Here is a 15,580-nt window from a genome sequence, read left to right as displayed (position 1 = left end):
AGCTCCAGGACAAAGCCATTCCAAACTGATTGCCAGCCTGGAGCTGCCCAGTGAGAGCTTGGCCCACCGTCACCACGAGTACAGCCTGGTTCCCACCCTCCCTGCCTGGCCTGGCATGGGCAGGGCCTGGGAGATGTAGGCACCAAAGATGGGAGCCAGGAAGAGGCTCTCTCACCCCTCTGCTTGGATCAGCCCCCTCCAGGGATGCGCCCTGTCCAGGCACCCAGGGTCAGACTGGCACCCAGCCCTGTGTCTGGGCTCCTGGTCCAGGGTGACCTCTATCATGACACATCTCAGGTTTTAAGCCTTGCTGTTTTCTTGCTTTATTTACTGTTTTGATGTGCTTTAGTGAGAAAACAATGGAACATGGCAGAGGTTCTAGGTCCAGCCCCTTCTCTCCCTTTTTCCCAGTTGTCTGAGTACTGAGGTCTTTCAACCTGTTGAGCTTTCAGTCCTTGTAACAGTTAATGTTATGGGTCAACTCAGCTGGGCCATGATGCCCAGATATTTGGTCAAAACCAGTCTATGTTGCTCAGAGGAGTGTATGTGTCTGTTAGACATAATTAACACTTAACTCAGTGGATGTTGAGTAAAGCAGATTAATCTTTGTAATAAGGGTGGGCCTCACCCAATCAAGTGATAGCCTTCAGAATGAAGACAGAGAATCCCAGAGAAAAGGGGAATTCTGCCTTCAGATGGCCTATGTACATAACCCGTTGTGTGTGAATACCCTATTGGTTCTATATCTCAGGAGAACCCTGACTATACACTCTTGGTCATTGTTTTCTGGTCAGGTCCATGTCATTCTACCATCAGAGCCAGGTTTAATTTAAGTCCATCTAGGTTTGGAAGTTAGAGACTAGTTGATAGCCAACATACACAGTATATCCAAATGCTTGACTGAGAAACATATAATCAAAGTCTTGGTGCTGTGCCCACTGTGGGGCCATGGACAACGTCCGTCCTCCACCCACATGGTCTCAAGTTACCTGCACAGACCCATGTGGGTAAGGTTAGACTCTAGTGGGCAGTTGCTTCTGTTTGTCTTTGCTGCTCTGGTTTTAAGTCCCGTGGGGCTTGAAGAACCCTTGTCACATTTCCCAGCATGTAGCACAAATTGAATGTAAAGCTCTCTTGTCCTTGTATCATGGTGCCAGCCTGTGCCTCTCTACTGCCACTGAATTTCTGCCTGGTGCACTGTCTCAGGTTTTTGTGCCTAGACGATCTTCAAGTTCAGGGGCTTGACCTGGAGATCCTAGAGCAGGCTACATTTTCCCACAATAGCATTCTTTCTGGCACTTTCCTTCTTTATTCCTTCCCTGCTGGGAAATAATGAGAAGTACAAATATTGGTCTCTGCCCCCAGTTCCTGGCACAGGGCTCCTAAATCCCTCACAATTTCTGGGGTGTTTGAAGCATCTGACACCAAGCTCCTAGATCCCTTGGAATTTCCTGATAGGGTGCATCTTTTATTCTAAAAAAAGGGCGTTGGGTGGGCTCCTGGATGGGGCTGGTCACCAGAAAAAAACGCCATAATTGGCAGCCTGGAATTTTCATCCTGCCCCCAGCCTCTGAGGGGAGGGGGCTAGAAATGGAGTTAAGGACTGATCATGCCTACATGAGAAACTCCCCAGAAAATCCCAATAGGGAGCCAGGGGGCTTCTGGGCAGGTGAATGCATCTATTGTATATGCCAGGAGGGTGACACGCCCCGACTCCATGGGGACAGAACCTCCTTCACTCAGGACCCTCCCAGACTCATACCAGGTGCCTCTTCCTCTGGCTGTTTGTTCACCTTCATCCTGTATCACCTCCTCTAGCATATGATAAACCCATAAACGTGTTTCCATAGCAAACAATGGAACCTAAAAAACAGGTCGTGTGAAGCTGATTTGCAGCTAGTGGGTCGGAAGTTGTGGGCAACCTGGGCCTTACTACTTGCGATTGGCATCTGAAATGACAGCGGTCTCATGGAACTGAGCCCTTAACCTGTAGGGTCTGTGCCAAGTCCCATTAGTGTCAGAATAAACTGCAGGACACCCTGCTGGGTAGCACAGAGAATCTTTTGGTGACATTTTGTGTTAAAAGGGTGAAGTGTGACAGTCATTTGAAAGTGAAGGAGACCCCCTGCAATTCACCAGCCTCACTCTCTGCAGCTCTGCCTCACGCTCGCCATTGTCTGAGCGCTGACTGTGTTCCAGGCAATTTTCAGTCACATTTCCTCTCTTTTCATCCTCATTCCTGCTGGGGATGGTGAGCAGCACTTAGTGAATTCCCCTTTGAGTACTGGGTCAATCAAGAAACATATGCAAATATTATAAGATGAATGTTGGTGTCCCTCCAAAAAATTTGCATTAAATCCTAGCCTTCAAGATGATGGTATAAGGGCCTTTGGAAGGTAATTAGGTCATGAAGTCAGGGCCTTCATGAATGGGGTTAGTGCCTTATAAAAAGGCCCCAGAGAGCTCCCGCACCCTTTCCCGCAGTGAGGATGCAGCAAGAATGTCCTAGAAAGCAGCTCTCCTCATAACCCAACTGTGTTGGAGCCTTGATCTTGAACTTCAGCCTTCAGAACTGTGGGAAGTAATTGTCTGTTGTTTATAAGCCACCAGCCTGTGGTATTTTGTTATGGAAGCCCAAGTGAACTAAGTGTATATATATGTGTCTATATATTTACATGTTTCTCAGTTGGTATATATGTACATCAATATCTTGATTTATATATAGCATTTTATATATACTCTATATATTTTATATATAAATTTCTTGTGTATATAAATTCTATATACAAAAATTCTCTCCATGTAATAAATTCCAATTCTATATATAAAAATTGTTCATATTACACTCTATACATAACTTCTCTCTATAAATTTGCTACATTTAAGTTATATATAAATCATATATATAAATTGTATACAAGATTACGTACAGATATGGTCATATATATTGCAGGTGAGAGTGGAGATACCTGCTCTGTCCATGGTTAAGTTGGGTGGTGATGCACTTGCACCCAAGCACACAAGTACTTCCTGCTGCTGCCTGAACAGTACCTGCCCTCTTTCTCTGTTATGGGCAGAGCAGCTGACTCACTCCACAGGAGAAGGCAGGACACCTGACACTTGAGCCCAGCTCAGGCAGATCCTTAAAGAGCCTGGATGGTGAGGGCCTTGAGTGAGCAGGGGTCTGAGGGACGCCTGTCCCTGTGGACATGGGATGTGGGGGGCTGTTTCCCCAGCAGGTGCTTATCTACCTCTATGGGCCAGAGGCAGCAAACTGCCCTTTGCATTACCCCAAGCAGGTCCTCATTATTGTATGGGCCAGGGGCAACAATTACCACAAAATGACCCAGCAAGTAAGTTGGCCAGCTCCACCTTGAAGCTAATGAAAACACCCACACAGGATGCTCAGTGTGGCCCAGCCAGAGATAAACCTGGACTTGGCCTGATGAGGATGAAATGAGAGTGGTTGTGACACCGCCCCCTGGAGACAGCATGTGGATGGAGCCAGGCCTTCTGAAGGGGCCACCCAAACATCACAACAGCCATCACAAGTAGTATCAGAATAAAGAACCAGACAGTCTAGCTCAGAGCCAGGATTCTTGAACCCCAAATGCATGTGTGCCCCCAAGCACCCACCTGCCGCTTTCATGCTGCTGCATGTGATCATGAGAGAGCGATGGTCCCAGGAGTTGGGGGGCGGGGGATAGACTGCCCCAACCCCACAGGCAGGTACATTCAAGCATCATCTTCCTGGTGCAAAAATTTTGGCAATTCTCTATCCCAAGCACTCTCAGTCAATGAGGGCAAGACCCTAACCAGGAGGCAAAAACTGGTTCCTGGGGCTGAAAACACGCTCTGAAGCCCAGCCTGGTGCATCTGTGGTGTGAAGTTTTCATGGGGATGGGCAATTAGAAAAAATACGTCTAAAAGGGCTCCTCGTGGGGCAGTGATAAAATAAGGGCTGAGAAGCATGGCCTTATCCAAAGACTTCTTTTCCCTGTGAAGCTAAGCTGGAATACAACATTTCTCCAAGGGGATTCCAGGACCTCAGAGCTGTGTGAGGCTGTGAAGAACAGGGCCTCACACCAACTGCCAAGTCACTTCCATGGGAAGGAGCAAGAATTTGCAGTTCTAAGTTCTTGAATTAGTCTGTTCGGGCTGCGTAACAAATAAATACCACAGGCTGGGGGCTTGAACAGCTATGCCTTCCCACCCTGGAGGCTGGACGTCTGGGATCCAGGTGGGGGCAGGGCTGTTCTCCTGTGGCCTCTGTCCTTGGTGTGTAGTTGGCTGTCTCCTTCCTGTGTCCTCACATGGTCATTTCTCTGGGCCTATGTCCTGATGTCCTCTTATAAAAACAGCAGTCCTATTGGATTAGGGCCCACTTTAATGACTTCATTTCACCTTTATCACCTGTTTAAAGGTCCCATTTCCAAATACAGCCCCATCTGAGATCCTCAGGCTGGTTCTCAAAATGTTTCTCACACACCTAAAACTTTAAAACCTGCTCTGAGAGATAGGAAGAAAACCCATTACCTGCCAGGATGAGCAGCGTGGGGAGGATAGGGCAGAGGTCACTCATTTATCAGTGTTTATGTGGCCCCCACCTACCATGTGGAATGCAGAGGAACGAATAATTTACAGAAACAAAACTTGTACCAGGAGCACCCTTGCTGAACTCAACAACATCAGAGCGTGAGGGCAACCTCAGAGGCATGAGGTTGCAGTGTTTATGGGGGAAGGGGCTGCTACTTGGCTAGTTAACTTTACGACTGTTATGGCTCTGAAGTCAGAAAGACCACTCTACCTATCACAAGTCAAACACTATCATAAACTTTTTTACCTCTCATTTGTTCTCCTAAAAAAAAAAAACCTAACCTAAACCTAGCCTGAAAATAAAAAAGCCTTTTCTTCCCACTCCCTCTCCCCTACTAAGTCAGGTATTTAAGCCCCAAATTCTAATCACCCCTTTAAGTCACTGCTCATTGAGCCTTCCTGTGAGCATGTACATTGCAAACAAAATGAACTGTCTTTTATTTCATTAATCTGCCAGTTATTGGTCTAGTTCATACACCCCAGTCACTGGACATAACAAGATAAAGTTTTTCTTCCCCAAAAGAGACAAGGGGAAACCTCATGAAAATTTTTTCCACGGTTCCCTCCACATCCAAGAAATGCTGTGCTGACAGTAAGCCCCACTTGTATCAGCAACCCAGACGAGGCTCCCACAGACCTGTCTCTTCCCCAGGTGCTGGATGGCCACAGCCTGCACCTGGCCAGAGCAGTGAGTGGGAAGGAGCTCTCAGAAAAAAATTAATTTACATATGTTAATAAATTCATACTGTTATTAATAAATAATATACAATTCATTTATAATACAGAGTGGGGCAAAAGTAGGTTTACAGTTGTTCATATGGAAAACAATAATAATAACACAAGAATAAACTTTGTTCTGCATATTCACAACTGTAAACCTTCATTTGCCTCACCCTGTATAAACATGAGATTAATTGTGAAGAATTGGTTCACCTGATTATGGAGGCTGAGATGTCCCAAGGTCTACCATTAGTGACCTGAAGGCCCAGGAGAGCCAATGGCAAGTGTTCTAGTCTGAATCAGAATGCAGAAGGTCACTGTGCCAGCTCCAAGAGACAGACAAAAAAAAACTCCCTTCCTCCACCATTTTGTTCCATTCAACTGATTGGACAACCCACACTGGCGGGGCCACCTGCTCAACTCAGTCCATTGATTCAAATGTTATTCTCATTAAGCACCCTCACAGGCACACCCAGAATTATGTTTGACCAGACATCAGGGCTCCCCCTGCCCAGCTGGGTGTGGGTCCACAGATTTAATTCTCACAGGGGCCATATGCTCACCTCCTGGGGCCTAGTATGTTCCTGACCCAGTGCACACAGCATTCAGTTCTGTCTCCACGTTTCCTCTGGGGTGCTCAGGTTCAGTGGAAGTTGAACTGCTCCTAGGCCCTGGCTTTTCCACTGCTCCCCCTCACCCCAAAAAATGTGCCCATGGATGCAGTAAAGGTGTGTTCATCACCACATGTCTCACTATGTTAGGGAGGCTGTAACAAGAGTTCCACAGACCAGGGGGCTTACCAACAACTGATGTTTCTTCCTCACAGTTGTAGAGCCTGGGAGTCCCGAACAAGGGGCTGGCTACTTGATGTCTGGTGAGAGTCCACTCTTGGTTCATGGACAGTGCCTTATCCTGTGTCCTCACAGGGTGGATGGCGTGAAGGTGCTCTCTGGTGTCTCTGCTGTGAGGGCACTAATCCTATTCATGGGGCTCCACCCTTATGACCTCATTACCACCTTCTAACACCATCCCAATGGGGATTAGGACTCAACATGTGAATTTGGGGGACACATTCAGACCATAGCACCAGGTTATGCACCATTGCTACAGGACTGAATAATAAAGACAGCCCCCCAGAGCCCACAGTGAGTGATAAAATGCATGTATCCATCCATCCTACAAGTATTCGTCAGCCCTGACCACACACAGAGCTGGATTCCAGGAGAGTTAAAAGACACCATATTCCTGATCTCACAGGTCTCACTTTTCAATGGGAGTTGGACAAAACACACAGAAATAATAAGAGACAACTAATTGACAGAAATAAGTTCTGTGGGAAGCTGGCCTGACTGTTGTGATAAACAGGCCTTGCATGGTGGGAAACATAAGCAAAGTTAGTAAGCAGCACCCCAAAGTATGCCACTTCTGCACAAGGATGATTCTGAACTGAAGACACTGAAAAAGTGGCAGATGCATGAATATCATCCTGCTCTCTCTCCTTTTCTTCCTGAAAACAGGAGGAGAAGCTCCCACCTGAAAGATGCCCACCCTGCACCCAGAGAGGAAAAAAATGTTCTTATCAGGGACGGAAAGTTAAGACAGGATTCTGTACAGACCTTGGTAACATAATTCTTATCTTCCTTTAGCCTCCCCATATGGTTGAGCTACTTTTCCACAATTGTCTTTTTTGTTCAGCCTACAATAAAAGCACTTCAGCCTGGCTGGTGTGGCTCAGTGGACTGAAGAGCTGGACTGTGAAACAAAGTGTTACCAGTTCTATTCCCAGTCAGGGCACATGCCTGGGTTGCAGGCCAGGTCCCCAGTACGGGTCGTGCAAGAGGGAACCACACGTTGAAGTTCTCACCCTTTCTTTCTCCCTCCCTTCCCCTCTCTCTAAAAATAAATAAATAAATCTTTTAAAAAAATGAAATTAAAAAAAGCATTTCGGTTTAGTCACTTTTGTGGATCTTCATTTCCTTATGAGGACTCTGTGTACATGTAAAAATCTATGTGCTTTCCTCCTGTAAATCTGTCTTTTGTTGATTAAACTCTTAGGCCTAGCCAGAGACCTGAAAAGGACAGAGTTAAGATTTTTTCCCTTCCTACACAAACATTGTAGTAAGTGAACACCAGACACAAAAGGCTGCACAGTGTATGAACCCATTTATATGAAACATCCACAAAAGACAAATCCTGCTAATGAGTTCAGAGTCTCCTTTTTGGGGTGATGAAAATGTTTTGGAATGAGATAGACATGGTGGTTGTACAACACCGTGGCTGTGCTAAATTCCAGAGTTGTCCACTTAAAATGGTTAACTTTATGTGTTGTGAGTTACCCAACTGAAACACACACACTACAGCAATCCCAAACTGCAGAGACCAGCCTGGGGACATTTGCAGGATGGCTGGTATAGGGTTAGATACTTGCTAGCTCTGTTTTCCATGTACTGTGACTGAGTGGCCATTCCCCATGGTTATCCCCACTGTGTTTTCTGCATTTCCCACCAGCAGGCCCAAGTCTGCCCACCTGAGCCTTTCCAACTCCAAATCCTCAGAGCCACTGACCAGCCCTGCCCACCAAGTATAGGGACTTTAGATGCCCCAGTTGGTCCAACTGCCTCAGCCTGTCTCCAAAGCACTTCTCCCCAGGTGTGCAATGGCCCCAGCCCATCAGAAGCTGTGGTCCTCTGGGACTCTGTGCAAGTGTGTGGCAGAGGCCTCTGATATCCCAAATCAGCCCAGACTCTGTCACTTCCATGAGTCACATGACATCTCTAAGCTTCTAATATGTGTGGAAGTGTCACTTCCTAATGCCCCTGGAAAGCATAACTATTTGCAAGAGCAGTCTGGAAGCAGAGACCTAAAAAGCATGTAGAAGGCTGTTATCACTGTATTAGGATGAGGGACAAGTATGGAGTGCAAAATCAGAACCAGTGGCACCTGCGTAAACAGGCATGAAGAAAAAAAATTAAGGAACTATTAAAAGAAACAAAGAAATGGTTAGCTAAAACCTACCTACACAAGACAGTCCAACAGCCTGCATTTGAGACACATACAGGCCAGTACAAACCTTTTCAAAAGTATCAGGTCCAGGGACTGCCTGCAGGGTATAGGAAGGGCATCTGACTGGAGAGCAAGAACAGGTGGGGCATTAGGGTCACAGGAAACCAGTGGGAGGCAGGAGGCCCTAGAAATAAGTCCACTTTTTTGCACGCTGGAGCTGTCTCACATTCCTAAATTTCTTAGCTAACTCCTAGCATTGGCTAACAGGTGCCTACAGACTCTCAGCCTGTGTCCAAGCTCAGGAACTCCCAATACAGGTCACAAGTGAGGGGAACATTCTGGGAGTTTACACCTTGCACAACCAGGGACTGGAGGTCAGCAGTACAGAGGAAAGCCGCCTGGACAGCACTTTCTGCATTCTGCTGAAAATAGTTCTGTCCTTTCCACACAAAAGACCATCTCAGAAGCTCACACATTTTCTGGCCTAACCTTTCTCCGCCCTCACTCTGCTCCCCTCACTCCAGTGGGGCCTGATTCCACAGGGGTCTCACCTCTGGGGTCATTGGTGCCAGACTTCCTTCTGGCCATAGCCAGGTCTACCTCCTTAGGTTCCTCAGCTGCATGGCTTACCACACAGCATGGGAAAAGGCACCTGAGTGTACAGGAAGGTTTCCCTCTACCCTTCCGGGGTGCTGGCAAGGTCTGAAACTTAACCCAACACATTAACAGTAGAAAAGCCTACCAAGCTATTTAAGTTTCACGGGTCTTGGGGGCCTTCATAAGGAGATGCAGACCCAGAGACAGTTAGGCCCGAGTGTTTAGTAGTAGGCAGTGGTGGTGGACTGTGATAGGTCAATGAGCAAGGGGTAGTAAATGGGGAAGGTTGTTAGCAAGGTCTGTTAGGGATTCTTGGCTTCCGTTTTGTGTTCACAGATAAGAGTGCGCCTTCCCACTGGGTATAGGAAAGGCGCCTCTCACTTGAGGGTTTAGGGCCTGTTTCTGGGGACAAGGACAAGTGGGGAGGAGGGTCAGTGACCTTCCTGCTTATGGTGTTTCTTAAACTTCTTCGGCTTAAAATATTCAATATGCCCAGCTGCTGGATTTGGGGCAGCAGAGCCTGAACCCCATCATGAGCTAACAGTTTTATATTATAGATGGAGCATTAAAAGCATTGGTGGAAAAGGCCTATGTGAACCAGTAGGAGGGTAGAGTCCAGCAGAACCCAGCATTGAGCCTAGCTTTTACCCAGGGCTTCCAAGACAGACCAAGGCCACAGAGGGCACCCCTTGGGCGGGAACTTAAGCACCCTGGGACTCCCATTCCATACCTCTGCCTTGATATGCCCATCCACGTCCCCAATCCCACACAGCATTACTGCAGAGGGTTGCGGTGTACAACTGGCCACCCTGGCACTGGCCCAGTGTCTGCTGCGCACCGACAGTGATGCGTCCACTGTTCCTACTTCAGAGCCAGGGCCATTGCCAGCTCTTGCACCAACCTTGTCTCATGTACTGACCACAGCTGCACAAGGGAAGGAAGGACAGGGATGGAGGAAATGAGGAGACACACTGGCAGCTTGCTTCTAGCCATGAGGTTGACTCAAGAGTCTTTGGTGTCACAGCAACACAGCCTGGGTGTTGGGCAGGACATGTGGAGTTTGTTGAGCTCCTTCAGCTGCAGATGGCAAGACACAGGTGGCACACATCCAGCCAGCCTGCTTGCGGTGGCCTGACTCAGACCCAGCACAGGAGAGAGCCAGCCTTTTTATGTCCAGAGCGCCCACTGCATGCAGCTCCCAATGGGATAAAGTCACCCTGCATCCTGGGAGCCCTGTTGGCTGTCCAGGAGTAACAAGCCCTGAGGCTTTTCCAGATGACTTGGATAGTCACTTCATTTGCATAGGTCCTGGCACCAGAACACACAGCGCAGAACTATCCCTGTACTCAGGGCATGATGTCCTTTGAGATGACCATGCTCCCACAGGCCAAAGGGCTGCATGATCTCCTCTGCTTGCCAGAAGGTTGAGGAATGGGCCTTTCTGTTCTGCCACACTCCTTAGGCCCCCACATTCATACCCTGGGATGCTGGTGGCTCAGTGTGCAAACAGCATGAGCAGTGCCCCTGTGGGGCTGCAGCTGGAAGGGGACTCCAGGGATCTCAGCAGGGAGCCCAAGACTGGCTGGCCCTGCCCACGAGTCTTACCTTACTATTGGGTGCCAGCCAGGTACTGTCTCCAGGTCCACTGGGTCTCAGGAGGCAAAGGAGTGATGCTCCCAAGTGCTCTGGAGCCCAGCCATGAGGGTCAAGTCTTTAAAAGTGAAGAAAGGAGGCACCTGCACACAAAGGCAACCAGGAGAGGTGGCCCATGCAGAGGGACAGACGCCATTTTTTAGTCACGACAAATTCGGCGGCTGATCCAAGGTGTGTGACTGAAAACTTTCACTAGTGGACAGTTTTGTTCTCACAAATAGGAGATCGGAGTCTTTATCTAAGAGCAACATGTTCCACTTTATGTTGATTTTATTTAAATTTTCCCACTCACTTGTGCAAAAACTGTGAAAATCAAAACTAGAGGCTGATACTGTGTCCTGTGAAAGTTTAATTCTGACTGGTTGTTACTCGACCATGTGTTCTATTGATGACAATGTTCTGAGACATCTTCATTACTAAGTGGTTTTATAAATACTTGCAAGGCCTATCAAGTAGAAGTGGCTCACTACCACATCCCTCTTCAGGAACAGAGGTTTAATAAACCCCAGGGCCCAAAAGATTATCTTGTAAAGAAAAAGGAACACAGGGTCTATTTACCATTTAAGTAATCTTTCTCTAAATTAAGTGAGATTTCTGCTAGGAAATGAGGCACCCGAGCTTTAAGCCATCTGACTGGGGGCAGGGGTGCTTGGGGGCCCCCAAGGAGCTACTTCACTGCTCCTCTGCACCACAGGGGACACTTGGAGAACCTCCCTGACCCAGTCATGTCCTCAGTTACCTGGTTTGTCTGAGGCTCCTCACCCTTTCCCTGGTCCAACCCTCCCCTGAGAAACACCAGTAACACAAGATTGGTCTTTGGACCAATGAGAACAGCTGAGTGGGCATGGGGAATACCCAGGGCAAAGGATCCCCAGGAAGCTGTCACTGGGGCTCCCACAAGGTCAGAGAAGAAAAAGGAAAGGACACTGGGGTGGGGGGCAGGCAACTCAGCCTACTGAAGAGTCTCAAAGTGGGAGTCCAGAGAAAATTTACCCTCAATGTTACTACAGACAAGTCAGTGAGCACCAGGGAGTCTCCCCCATTGGCCAAGATGGTGCAGGAGGAGGTTTTCCCACCAAGGGCACCAAAGGCTAGAGATGGACAGGGCTCCAGTGCACCAAAAGCTAGAAACATGAATGGATAGGGCCTCAAGTACTCCAAAAACTAGAGATAATTGGACAGAAAGCCCTCCCCTCCCTGTCCCTGTGAGAACCACAGAGATGGTCTTGTGAGACAGAAGTCCTCTATTCTCCCAGGGTGCAGCACTTGATAATAAAACCTCTCCTTTTGTACCAGCACCTGCCTCATGAGTTTGGCTTTAGTTGCAGCAGGCAGCCAAACCTATGTTTCCAGTAAGTTTTTGGTGACTCCACAGGGACCACGTAGGTCAGGGCAAGTCCCAGAGGGCCACGGCTAGGGTCCCAGGTACCTGTGACAGGCTGACCCCAGAAGCAGGACTATGAGGACTTCCATAGCTGCTGAGAACTTTTCTTGGGAAATTTCCCTGCTCTCCTTCTCAAGGCATCAGTCTCCTGAAACACTTGGCTGGTGAAAGGAAATTGGTTTCTGAGGAGTAGATGGACCCCAAGACTGGAGTCAAACCAGCATGCACACTGGGGGTCCGAAGCCCTGCTGCTTGGGCTTCATATCATTTGGGCTTCATGCCATTTGGGTCTAGTCAGAACCCTTTGTGGTATCAGCCGGCAGGAGATAAGACTCTAGAACTTACTTGTAAGCACTCATTTGGATCAATGAAATGATGGCTCCAAGTTTTGTTCATGTGTTCCCACTTTGTCTGGAGTGTTTCTATGATTATGGTTTGGGTTTGTACTTTCATGTCCTCAGGGCTTGTTCTGTTGCAACTCCTGAAAGGAGCCCACTTGGCCAAATTTTAGCAGATTGGTCCAAGTACAGCTATGATCCAATGACTAAGAAGGAATTGGTTTTGTATTGTAATACTGCTTGGTCTATGTATACCTTAGAGTACAGGTGGGGGGGGGGGGCGGGAAATGGTCCCTAAATGGTTTCCTAAATTACTACACCACCATACAATTGTAATTGTTTTGACATAATTCAGGGAAATGGGATGAAATTCTTTATGTCCAGGTATTTATATCTTTACACCATAAGGACTCTGCAAAGAAAAGGAACAATTTAATGATGCAGACAAGGGACTTGGTCTCAAAACCACTCCCTGGCATTAAGACACAGGAAGAAAAGGAAAATGAAAAGTGAGTCCCTGTAATACCCTGAACCTAGGAGACACAGGATTAGCAGCAAGATTCCCCCTGCCACCAACCTGGGCCTGAAATAGGGCCCAGAGGGACAATAGTCCCATCTCTATATGAGGAAGGAATGGTCTCTCCCTTGAAGACCCAGCAAAGCACCCACTTTGGCCAGAAAGCATCTCTCTCCAGATCAGGATAATTCCCTTGGAGGCAATATCCCATTGGCAGAATAAACCAGGAAGGCCAGCCTTCTGGCCACTACTGGACACATAGTTCAATTTCCACTTCAATTTACTAAATTAGAAGAATTCCAACCCCTCATACAGGGAGGATCCTCAGAGAATGGCAGATCTTTCACCTCCACCTTTTGCCACTCACCATCCAAACTGGGCAGATGTACAGGCTCTCAACATCTTGCTAATGGCAGTTGAAAGGCAACTAGTTATAAATAAGGCTAATGAAGAAGCTCATCACCTCCATCAGGAGAATCTCAGTGGGACCCCCAATGCAGCTGAGGCAATTCTCTTGAAAGGACTCAACTCGGACCTGAATAGCAGGGACATAGGCTTCCTAGAACATTACAAAAGGTACATATTGGAAGGGGTTAAGAAAAGGGTGCCCAAACAAAGAGCCTGAATATAATAAAGGAGATTTAACAGAAATCAAACAAAGACCCTTCTGAATTTTTAGAAAGAACCTATCAGGCCTATCAAAAGCACACTGATGCTGATCCACACCACAGGGACCAGAGACTGTCCGGATGAGAAACCTGACTGTGCCCTGCATATCAGAAGGAAGCTCCAATGTTTAGATGGGGTATTAGGAATGAATCCCTCCCAGCTGGTGGACACAGTAAAGCAGGCCAGTTTTCTCAGTAACAGTGCAGGAAAACCAGATGAAGAGGCAAGAGGCAGCCTTCAAGTTCTTACGCTGAGCACACCAAAGGCTAGAAAGATGAATGTATAATGCCCAGAATGAGCCAAAAGCTAGAGACATCATTGGATTGGATGGGCCCTCCCCTCCCTATTCCTGTAAGAATTGTGGGCTTGAGCAGGAAGATGACGTGGTCTTTGAGAAGGGGCTCCATCTTTCTCCCAGGTCACCACACCTGAATAAACCTTTCCTTTCGCACCAGCACCTGAGTTTGGCTTTTGTTGCAGTAGGCAGCTGAACTTGTGTTTCAGTTACATCAATTTAAACCCCTTCTCCACTGCATAGGCAACTACCCTAATGGGTTCCATTTGTCGGTTTTGTGTTCTTACAATCACAAATTGTCCTGTGTGCATTTTTTTACATAAATAGTATTATTTTGTTTCACTTTGCTTTTATCTCAGCACGGTGCCCTCAGCCCCACCAAATGGCTGTGTTCTGTTCCCAGGGTTGGATGGTCTCCATGGCCTCCATGCCCTATCCTCCCATCCCAGGGGGGAACAGCTACACCACTTTGCCTGCTTCCCCAGCAACCACCTACACCATGTGAATTCCCTTTGGGCCTGCAGAGGGCTATGATCAGAAGAGCAGGCAGTAGGGCAGTAGGGTCCCTGGGTCCAGGATCATTATGACCTAAATGAGATGACATCCGGCAGCAGTACAAGGCCAGGAGCAGGCATGTGATTGCCCTGGTTTAACATATTTGAACCTTTCTCCCTGGGCTCTTGGCTCCTCTTCTCACCTGCCTGTCCACCCTCTGGCCTGTGTTCTTTCACTCTAGCTGCTTTGGGCTCTTCCTGAATTGCAAGAGTTCCCTGTATAGTCTCAGTGTAAACCACTGCAAATATCTTCTATTGCTCCATCCACCTGCTACTCCAGCCATGGGACCCTTGAAAAGGCATTTTTTATAAGCCCAATCACATCACCTGTGGAAACCATTCCACTGGTGTCAATAAAGCAGCTTTTCCACTGGTGGCAATAAAGCAATAGCAGCACTTCTGTAAAACTGCTGTGGGTGTATCTCGTGTTCTGTGACCCTCTTCCCCAGGGAAGAGCAGAGCTGGGGGAGACACCCTAGCAACGACCAGAGAATGGGCATCTGTCCACAGGTTTGCACAGCAGCCTGCCCCACCTACCCTGCACGTGGCACCCCTGCTTCTAGGACAGGTTGGCAGCCCATTAGCCTGTTCCTTCTCCCCACGACAAACCATCACCATGAGCAGAGGTCTGGAAGTGTTTATAGTGAATTCTCGAGCCCCAAGGGGGTTCTGGGAAACCCTGGAGCTTGCACATGGTGTGCAAAGCAGGGCTGGTCTTGAGCACTGCTTCCCCCTAACCCCCACTGCATGTGAAATGACACTCAGCATTTGTCTCTGCTCCCCTTGGATTACGAATCTGAAATTGAAAATAGGCCACAGGTCCTAACTATACACAATTTTCCTATCAAGCTCTTACAATGACAAATTCAAGGGACTGTATCTCAGTACTGAATATATGAACCCCTAAATAAAAAGGCTGTCACAGAGCTCTGACTGCGTACACATTCAGAGGAGCTATGGAGGGGCAGCCAGGCCTCGCTGGAGCCCAAGCCAGGGCTCTCTACTGGACACAAGCAGGGCAGCTCCCTTCTGGGTCTCCCAGAGTCTGGAAGAGGCCACAGGGCACCCCTAGTATGGACCTCTGATCTTAAGGGTCAGGACTATTTGGCCACAGTCATTTGGCTTGATGAGAGGATGACCCCATCTCTTTCTGATATACAGCCAGGCAGCTTTCCCCCTCTCTGCCTACCATCCTTACATAGATAGCATTTGAGAGCAGCAAAGGGGTCCACCAGTCTCAGAAAGCAAGCAAGC

Source organism: Desmodus rotundus, chromosome 9, assembly GCF_022682495.2.
Source record: "Desmodus rotundus isolate HL8 chromosome 9, HLdesRot8A.1, whole genome shotgun sequence".
In the NCBI taxonomy this organism is placed as follows: Eukaryota; Metazoa; Chordata; class Mammalia; order Chiroptera; family Phyllostomidae; genus Desmodus; species Desmodus rotundus.
This window is presented reverse-complemented; position numbering follows the sequence as displayed.